The sequence below is a fragment of the Oncorhynchus nerka genome, linkage group LG8 (genome assembly GCF_034236695.1).
Source record: "Oncorhynchus nerka isolate Pitt River linkage group LG8, Oner_Uvic_2.0, whole genome shotgun sequence".
Taxonomy (NCBI): domain Eukaryota; kingdom Metazoa; phylum Chordata; class Actinopteri; order Salmoniformes; family Salmonidae; genus Oncorhynchus; species Oncorhynchus nerka.
Window position 1 is genome coordinate 28,838,167 of NC_088403.1, and position 10,891 is coordinate 28,849,057.

Here is a 10,891-nt window from a genome sequence, read left to right on the forward strand (position 1 = left end):
CACAAACTGAACTCTGTGCCACACAAACTGACCTCTGTGCCACCCAAACTGAACTCTGTGCCACCCAAACTGAACTCTGTGCCACCCAAACTGAACTCTGTGCCACACAACCTGAACTCTGTGCCACACAAACTGAACTCTGTGCCACACAAACTGAACTCCTGTGTACCAAGTACAAGCTGGAGCAAAAGAGAGGCAACACCGGTACATGGAGCCAGAACTTATATAATTGGTGTCAACATTAAAGCAAATTGCTGTTGAACTATGTGACCTTCCACAGTCGTTGACAGTTGATTGTTTAGGTCCATGTTTATGACATTGTTAGCGTTATATGATTCCTAATATGCTACTATAATGTTTAATTTCGGACTTGGTGGCCAGACTGTCAGCCGGTGAAGATGTGGATGCAGGTAAGTTGTGGTGGAAACATGGGACGTTCTGATTTACTTTGCTATGTGGAAAATGAAAGTTATTTTCTTCCCATGATTCCAGAACAGTCATTGTACCTGGCAGTCATGGGGGCCAGAGTGACAGCCAGCGAGGGAGAGACTGCAGGTAATGAAGAGAGACAAATAGCACATTACTGTAAGGCCTTATCAACAGTGCAATAATAATATTGAATCAAGTGTTACCTAGCAGCTGACTGTCATATTCTGCTGTGTTCTTTCACCTCACTTGAAGGTTTCTATTATATTGTAGCCTTGAAGGCCACAGTGTCAGCTATTCAGAATGAGAAAACAGGTCATAAAGGAAAATCACGGAAATCAGAATAAGACTATTAGATCCCTACTATTCTGTAAAAGCTTGTATTGTAAATGGACTACTCTGTCTGTGTTATTTCAGTCCTGGATGACAGAGTATCAGTGAGAAGGAAGTGGAGAACCTGCAGAAAGAGAATGCAGGTAAGATAGACTTGGCATTTTACAGACTTTCAGAGATTCTAATCTTTGTAATAAACTGAATTTATCTCTCACGTGAATGTCATACAGACATACCGAATATGGCATCCTCTGCTGCTTTATCTGTTGGCGGAGAACGAGGACCCTTCAATAGTGAATGGTCTAGAAGGAGGCCCTCACTAACATCAGCCAGGCCTACAGTCCAATTACATCCTATATAGAGCAAGCTACTGCCCTACTGTTATTTTACTAAGACACAGCTCTAGTGTCTATCAGGGCCAAATTTCCCCTAATTTTGTCTGTCATAGTTGAAGTGTACCTATGATGAAAAATACAGGCCTCTCTCATCTTTTTAAGTGGGAAAACTTGCACAATTGGTGGCTGACTAAATATTTTTTGCCCCACTGTATATGCATATTATTAGTATATTTTGATAGAAAACACTCTGAAGTTTCTAAAACTGTTTGAATGATGTCTGTGAGTATAACATAACTCATATGGCAGGCAAAAACCTGAGAAAAAATCCAACCAGGAAGTGGGAAATCTGAGGTTGGTCATTTTTCATCTCATTTCCTATTGAAGACACAGTGGGATATTGGTCATGTTGCACTTCCTAAGGCTTACACTAGATGTCAACAGTCTTTAGAAACTTGTTTGAGGCTTCTACTGTAAAGGAGGGGCTCATAAGCGCTCTTTGAGTCAGTGGTCTGGCAGAGTGCCACAAGGTCGTGACGCTCGTTCACGTGAGAGGTAGCTCACGTTCCATTGCATTTCTGAAGACAAAGGATTCTCCGGTTGGAACAATATTGAAGATTGATGTTAAAAACATCCTAAAGATTGATTCTATACATCGTTTGACATGTTTCTACGGACTGTAATGGAACTTTTTGACATTTCGTCTGCTCCTAGTGAACGTTCTTCATGAGTTTAGATTTGTTTACAAAACGCGCTAACAAAAGTAGCTATTTGGACATAAATGATGGACATTATCGAACAAAACAAACATTTATTGTGGAACTGGGATTCCTGTGAGTGCATTCTGATGAAGATCATCAAAGGTAAGTGAATATTTATAATGTTATTTCTGACTTCTGTTGACTGCACAATATGGCGGATATCTTTTTGGCATGTTTGGTCTCTGAGCGCCATACTCAGATAATTGCATGGTTTTGCTTTTTCAGTAAAGCTTTTTTGAAATCTGACACAGCGGTTGCATTAAGGAGAAGTGTCTCTAAAGTTCCATGCATAACACTTGAAATTTCATCAACATTTATTATGAGTATTTCTGTAAATTGATGTGGCTCTCTGCAAAATCACTGGATGTTTTTGGAACTACTGAACATAACGCGTCAATGTGTACTGAGATTCTTTGATATAAATATGAACTTTATCAAACAAAACATACATGTATTGTATAACATGAAGTCCTATGAGTGTCATCTGATGAAGATCATCAAAGGTTAGTGATTCATTTTATCTCTATTTCGGATTTTTGTGACTCCTCTCTTTGACTGGAAAAATGGCTCTGTTTTTCTGTGACTTGGCTCTGACCTAACATAATCGTTTGTGGTGCTTCCGCCATAAAGCCTATTTGAAATCGGACACTGTGGTGGGATTAACAAGAAGTGTATCTTTAAAATGGTGTGAAATACTTCTATGTTTGAGGAATTTTAATTGTGGGATTTCTGTTGTTTTGAATGTGGCGCCCTGCACTTTCACTGGCTGTTGTCCCGTTAGCGGGATCTCAGCCCTAAGAAGGTTTAAGTACTTTACAGCACTATATAGATGCCACAGCCGCGGCTATGCTACAGTAAGAAATACCTGACCTAGATAATTACTGATTGCTTTCAACAGTGTTAACATTTAGGTTATGAGTCTTCGGCGTCCACACGTACTGTATGTGACTCATGGGTTGCTTTCAAACCTATACAATGTGTTCCACTCTTACCACCAGAGAATAAAAATGTCTTGACAAATATACATATCTATTTGAGTGTTTCATCTTTCACTGACAGCTCAGTGTCTTGGCAACTCTTCCTGTCTCCCTCATACACTGACTGCAATGTTGAAAGTTCCCTTCTATCACCAAAAAGAGGACAAAAGAATGCAAAACTCCTGAACATAATAAAGATCAAGGCTGCGTCCCAAATAGCACCCTATTCTCTTGATAGAGCACTACCTTGGACCAGAGCTCTATGAGCTCAGGTCAAAAGTAGTGCACTAATGCATATAGGTTTTACTGAGCCATTTGAGACACAGCCCAGGGTCAGAGTCTCATACACATATAGTGTTATTGTCAGTTACCTCAGCGTAGCCTTCTAGTGGCTGTCTACCAGGGATGGATATGATTTCCATAGGAGCGCTCGCTAATTCAATTCCACTGGTCTCCTTCTCTAATCCATGGCCTGGTTACACTTAATGAACACACGCAGAGTATAGACTTACTGTGATGAAATAGACCTGTGAGAGATTCACAAGAGCCCAATTCTAATTATTTACATGGGGATTTATCCATCATGAATATTAAGATATATGAATTCCAATGCATATGGATTTCAATGAGCTAATGTGCAGTATATTGGCTGTTATTATAAGAACTGGGATAATTGATTTAATTACAGCTTTGTGATGTTCCATAAATCCCTCGCTCTACAAATATTTCTATATGTTGCAATAAAATTGAAGTAATATGAGAGACAATCAAATTTGATAGCTATTATTAAACATAAAGCAATGTCTGCTTTAAAATATGTAAATTAGTATGTTTCTTTTCTACCCTGCATGGAGTCACACAGCATGTGACACATCCTTCTGTCTGGTAGAGAGAGAGAAACAGACAGAGAGTGAGAGAAAGAGAGAGAGAGAGAGCGAGAGTGAGAGAGAGAGAGTGGGGGGAGGGAGGGGGAAGAGAGTGAGAGTGAGAGCGAGAGCAGAAGGGGAGGGCAAAGCGAGGGGGAGAGAGAAATAGACAGAGGGAGAGAGAGAGCGAGAGAGAGGGAGAGAGAGGGATAGAGAGAGAGGGGATAGAGAGTAATAAAGAGAGAGAGAGAGAGAGAGAGAGAGAGAGAGAGAGAGAGAGAGAGAGTGGGGGGATGGGGAAGAAAGTGAGAGCGAAAGGGGGGCAAAGTGAGGGAGAGAGAGAGAGAAATAGACATAGAGGGAGAGAGAGAGTGAGAGAGAGGGAGAGAGAGGGATAGAGAGTAAGAGAGAGAGAGAGAGAGAGAGAGAGAGAGAGAGGGGGGGGAGTGAGAGCGAAAGGGAGGGCAAAGCGAGGGAGAGAGAGAAATAGACAGAGAGAAATAGACAGAGAGGGAGAGGGAGAGCGAGAGATGGAGAGAGAGGGATAGAGAGGGAGACAGAAGGATAGAGAGGGAGAGAGAGAGGGAGAGAGAGAGAGAGAGAGAGAGAGAGAGAGAGAGAGAGAGAGAGAGAAAGAGAGAGAGAGAGAGAGGGAGAGAGTGGGGGGAGGGGAAAGAGAGTGAGAGCGAGAGGGCAGGGGAAAGCAAGGGAGAGAGAAATAGACAGAGAGGGAAAGAGAAAGAGAGAAAGGGCTATCCTCTCCCCTGCCTGCCTACAACCACATCTGGAATCAAGGACTCATAACTTAAGAACGGAGACAAATTTTACCCTAACAATTAGAGAGGTATTTGTGTGAACAGTAACCTGGGAAAGGTTTTCTGTAGTATTATAAATGTAAGAGTTCTTCACTCCCTTAATAAGCACAACGTCTTGTCTAAAAGCCAAATTGGATTTATACCAAAACATTGCACAACTGATCATATTTACGCCCTACACACCCTGATAGATAAACATGTCCACCAAAATAATACCAAAATTCAAAAGGCATTTGATTCTATTTGGCATACAGGACTGTTCTATAAAGTTATTGAAAGTGGTGCAGGGGGTAAAACATATGACATAATTAAATCAATGTATACTGGCAATACGTGCAGCATTAAAATTGGTAAGAAAATAACATAATTCTTTAACCAGGGGAGGGGCCTTCGCCAGGGTTGCAATCTGAGCCCTGCACTCTTCAATATTTACATTAACGAATTGGCCACTATTCTAGAAAAATCCTCAGCCCCTGGTGTTAGTCTCCACAATTCAGAAGTTAAATGCCTACCCTTTGCAGATGACCTATGCCTGCTGTCACCCACAGCACATGGCCTACAGAAGAGCCTGGACCTGCTAGAGCAGTACTGCCAGACCTGGGCCCTGGCAGTAAAACCCCAAAAATACTAAAATAATGATTTTCCAGAGAAGATCCAGATCTCAGGGAATTAGACCAAAGTTCCCAATTGGTACAAAATATATAGAGTACTGCACACACTACAATTAATTAGGTTTAAAAATAAGCTCAACTGGACACCTTAACGAGGCAGTGAATGAGCTGAGAGAGAAAGCACGCAGGGCATTCTACGCCATTAAAAAGCTAATTCAAATTGAAATACCTATTAAAATTTGGCTAAAACTAATTGAATATGTCATTGAACCAATTGCACTTTATGGCAGCGAGGTGTGGGGTCCACTTGCAAAACAAGATTTCATCAAATGGGACAAACACCCCATTGAAACCCTGCATGCAGAGTTCTGTAAGATTCTCCTACATGTCCAGAGGAAAACTACAAACAATGCATGCAGAATTAGGCCAATATCCACTAATAATAAAAACTCAAAAAAGAGCAATTACGTTTTGGAAACATCTAAAATACAGTGACCCCCTCTCATATCATTACCAAGCCCTGCAATGCCAGAGCTGAGCAAAGAAAAGAGTCCCCTCATCCAGCTGGTTCACAAGCCTGTTCTACTAACGCACTGAAGCCTCAGGACCAGAACATCCAATCAATCAGGATAAACCAAATTACAACACAGTCAAAACAAAACTACATTGCTTATTGGGAAACACAAACACAAGCACAAAGCAAAATGCACTGCTATCTGGCCCTAAATCGACAGTACACCGTGGCTAAATATTTGACCATGGTTACTGATCAAAACCTTAGAAAAACCTTGATAAAGTACAGGCTCAGTGAGCACAGCCTTGCCATTGAGAAGGGTAGACACAGGAAAACCTGGCTCCCTGTAGAGGAAAGGCTGTGCAACCACTGCACAACAGCAGAACCTGAGATGGAGCTGCATTTCCTGACAAAATGTAAAAAATATAAAACAATTAGAGAATGTCATTTTCCCAAATGTGAAACCCTTATTCAAGGTTTCAAATACCTCTCTGATGAGGATAGGCTACCCGTCCTGTTGGGGGAGGACGCAGAAAGCTGTGTATTGGCAGTGCACTACATTGCTGCCGGCCATAAGATGAGGGACAATGTCTGACAGACCCATCAACCTGCTCATGTCCTCTACTGTATACTTATTGTTATTGTTGAATGGATGGTTATTTTGACCCTTGGTTATTATTGTTACTGTTGTCCCGTTGACAATTTGATTCTCATTTTTATATATTTTTACATTGTAAATATCCAAAATAAGCTTTGGCAATATGTACATTGTTAAGTCATGCCAATAAAGCGAATTGAATTGAATTGAATTGAATTGAATTGAGAGAGGGAGAGAGAGAGAGGGGAGAGAGAGAGAGAGGGAGAGAGAGAGTGGGGGAGGGGGGAAGAGAGTGAGCAAGAGAGAGGAGGGGAAAGCGAGGGAGAGAGAGAGAAATAGATAGAGAGTGAGTGAGATAGAGAGAAAGAGAGAGAGGGAGAGAAAGAGAGAGAGAGAGAGAAAGAGAGAGAGAGACAGAGAGAGTGAGAAAAAGACAGAGAGAGAGCGAGATAAAAGGAGAAAGGGAGAAAGAGAGAGATGGCGAGAGAGAGAGAGAAGAGAGAGAGAAAGAGAGAGAGACTTTTGACTTTTGGTCTTTCTTTATTGAAACATTCTCAATTCATTTAAAACTCACCCCCCCACTCCTAAAATAAAAAAATAAAAATATATCCTGTACAAATCACCATACACAAAAAACCTCTCCTACAACCGTATATCCAAAACATCTTCCCCAGCAATACAGACAGCCCCCCCAACACACCATATCTCCTCAAACATCTCCACACATTTGATCATTTTATAGAACTCAAACTCAACCCTAAGGCGCGCAGAGACCATCCCATTAAACAGTAGTAAAGGGTATGTTATCCCCCCACCTTTGACCCTGTTCCTCCTTGTTAGCCAAATAGCTAACTTTGCCTGAGCAAACAGAAAATTCAACAAAACATATTTTTCTTTTTCCTTACTCGAATACCTGTATCCCATTATAAACATCCCAACAGCAAAAACCACCCCCAACCTGTCACACAGACATTCCAACAGAGACATTAATGGCATTAACCTGGTGCACACAGAAAACACATGAATTACAGTTTCTTTCATTTCACAGAAAGGACACCCCTGCCCAATTCCCGGATCAACCCGCGCCAACCAGCTGTTAGTGGCCAGGGCTCCATGAAGAACCCTCCACTGGAGGTCCCCTGACCTCTTTGGTACTGGGGGTTTGTAGAGCGCCCTCCATCTAAAACCCACCATACTCTCCGCCCCACATACCCCCTGCCACTGATGTGCCTTCACTCCTGTTAGGCTTCTAATGCTCCTAACCTTAACACAGAGGTTGTAGAGGGCTTTACCTCCCACCCCTCAAACTCCCCCAGGCTCGGAGTGTTAAAATCTAACAAGTCCTCCAGACCCCCTTGCCAGTCTCCAGTCTCTGCCGTCACCTGCAGTGGCGGGAACATTGGTGGCCCCTCTCCCTTTGGCCTCTCAAACACCCCCTTACCGGCTCAGACAGTGCCTCCTGGACCTCCTCCAGGAATTTCTCCAGCAGCCTAAGAGACGTTATTCCTGTTTGTTGCGCCAAGACCTCCGGGGTTTTCCACCCCTCCTCTCCCAGCAGTCTCAGGTCACCCAGCCTTTGTAAACCCCCTGCCATCAGTTGCCTCTGCAGGTTGGCCGACTGAACCGATCTCAAAGGGATGGCTGGGTTGTGGAAGATAGGCTCCTCCCACACCCACTGCCCAGGCTCCACACCCCCTTCTCGTGTGGGTCTTAGCAGCTGCCAGGCCCTCAGCACCGCAGAGTAAAACTCTGAGAGACCTGCTGTACTCAGCCTCTCCAGCTTCATGAGGAACAGCTGCCGGTCCAACCCTAATCCGCCAGCTCTCCTCAGCAGCGCATGCTGGTTCCCTCCAGCCAACATCAGTGTGGTACAGCAGTCTCTGCACCGCCTTTAGTCGGAAAGCAGCCATCCTGCTCTCCAGTTCCACCAGGCCCTGTCCTCCTTTCGTGGACGGTCATGTACAAAACTGCTGCCTTCAGCCAGTGATGTCCCGACCAAAAGAAGTCCACCAGCTTGCGTTGCAGGTCTGCAAGCAGACCGGCGGGGGGTTGAGGACAGCCAGTTTATGCCACAAGGAAGATGCCACCAGGTTGTTGATTATCAGCACCCTCCCTCTATATGACACTTGGGACAGGAGCCACCTCCACCTGGCCAGTCTTGACACCACTGCCTGTGACAGCCCCTCCCAGTTCTTGCTGACCCACCTCTCCGAGCCCAGGTACACCCCCAACACTTTAAGCCCTTCACAGCCCCACTGCAAACCCCTGGAAGCAGAGGAGGAGCCCTATCCCCCATGCCCCACATAACAGAGCTTTGCTCTTTCCCCAGTTTACCTTAGCTGATGAAGCTCCCTCGTACACCTTCAGACTGGTCTCTAGTTCCTGCATATCTTGCCCATCCCTGACCATCACAGAAACATCATCTGCATATGCTGAGACTGCTATTCCTGTCACCACATCCATGCCTGTCCAGCACACTCCCCGCAGTCTCCTGCGTAGCAGTCCTAAAAAAGGCTCAATGGCTAGTGTGTACAGCTGCCCAGATAGAGGGCATCCTTGTCTAATCCCCCGTCTCACCCAGACTGGCCTACTGAGCCCCCTCCCACCTTAACCATACATGACGCCCCAGCATACAACAGCTTCACACAGGTCACAAAACTCTTCCCAAACCCAAACACAGACATCACATTAAACAGATACTCATGATCCACTCTATCAAAAGCCTTCTCTTGATCTAAAGAGACCAGTCCAAAGTTCACATTAGAACCTCTCGACAAGTCCAACATGTCCCTAATCAAGAACAAGTTGTCCGTGATTGAGCGTCCCGGTACACAATATGTCTGGTCCTTGTGTATTATAGAGTCCAGATGGGACTTCAGTCTGTTAGAGAGGACCTTGGCAAAAATCTTGTAGTCCGCACAGAGTAATGCCACAGGCCTCCAGTTCTTAAGTTCACACAAGTCCCTTTTTTGGGCAGGAGAGTCAGAGCTGCCCGACGGCAGCTCATCGGCAACTCTCCTACCCCGACGCATTCACGCAACACGCAAAAGAAATCCTGTCCAATTGTTCCCAGAATTTTTGTAAAATTCCACTGGAAGTCCATCGACCCCGGGTGCACGACCGGGGACATCTGGGTTACTGCCTCTGCCAGTTCATGTGACAACAGAGGAATGTCCATTTCATCCCTCTGTGCCCGAGAGAGCTTAGGGAGTCCTGCGAACAAGACCTGAGCACACATAGGATCACACATTTCTGCCCTATACAATTCAGTATAAAACTCCACAGACCACTCCCGCATCTCCCCCACCACAGAGGTCACCCGCCCATCAGACAGCCGTAGACAATGCATACCCTTGGCTTCACTGCTCTGTCTTTCCAAACCAAAGAAGAAGGAGCTGGGAGCATCCATCTCCTTGAGCATGGAGAACCTAGCTCTTACAAGTGCTCCCTTTGCTTTAACCTGGAAAAACTTCCCAGGTCCCTACGTAATCGGCTAAGTTAGCCTGGAGGCCTACATTGCCTTGCCCCACCATCTCTACCTCCATCTCACTAATACACCGCTCTAGTTCCCCCAATACTCTCCTAGCCTCTGAGAATGAGAGAGCTGTGTACTGTTGACAGAAAAGCCGAATTTGCACTTTCCCCACATCCCACCATTGACTCAGAGACTCATACTCCTCTCTTCGCTGCCCCCATCTTTCCCAAAAAGTCTGGAAACCTGAGCAAAAGGTGGCATCTTGTAAGAGCTTTACATTGAACTTCCAATAAGATGCCTGCCGGGGCCCTGGTGAAATAGACAGCCGAGCCATGGTTATGTGGTGATCCGAAAACCCCACTGGGAGAATGGTAGCACCCAGCAGCCTATTGCTCTGATTCCTGGACATGTAAAAACGATCAAGTCGAGCTGCACTCACCCTAGCCCCAAAACCTTCACCCACGTATACTGTCTTATGTTTGGATGTTTAGTTCTCCAAACATCCACTAGGTCAAACTGATTAAAGATGTCCCTTAACACTCCCACTGACACTGAATGAGGCTCTTCCCCATTTCTGTCTTTTGTAAAATCCATTGTACAGTTCCAGTCACCTCCGATCACCAGCGTCTCCTCAGGCGCTACTTGTGAGAGTTCCTGTCTAAGACTCCCAAATAGAACCCCTCTTTCTCTCCCTGTGTTAGGCGCATACACATTTATAAAGACAAAAACCATGTTGTTAATTTCTGCTTTAGCAACAAGCAACCTACCCCTACACACCTCCTTTGAGGAGCAAATTTTTACAGCCAGACCCGGTGCAAAAAGGACTGCCACCCCTGCACTAAGATTTGTCCCATGGCTCAACACACTTGCCCCTTTCCACCAGAGCCCCCAATCAACTTCATTCACCACATCACTATGCGTCTCCTGCAGAAACAACACCTGTACTTTTTTTTGTTTTACATATTCACCCAACACACTCCTCTTTCCCGCATCTCTGGCGCCATTTATATTGAGCGAGCCTACCCGAAGAGTCTCCATAAGAAGTGGGAGAAAAGCCAGCAGAGAAATAGACCAATAGCAAAGCTCAAAAAGCCCCAGTGTCAGTAAGAAATTAAACATTTAAACAGTGTCTGAAGGTAAACCTTTACGCACTGTTGTGACCCACTTCCTCAACCTAAAC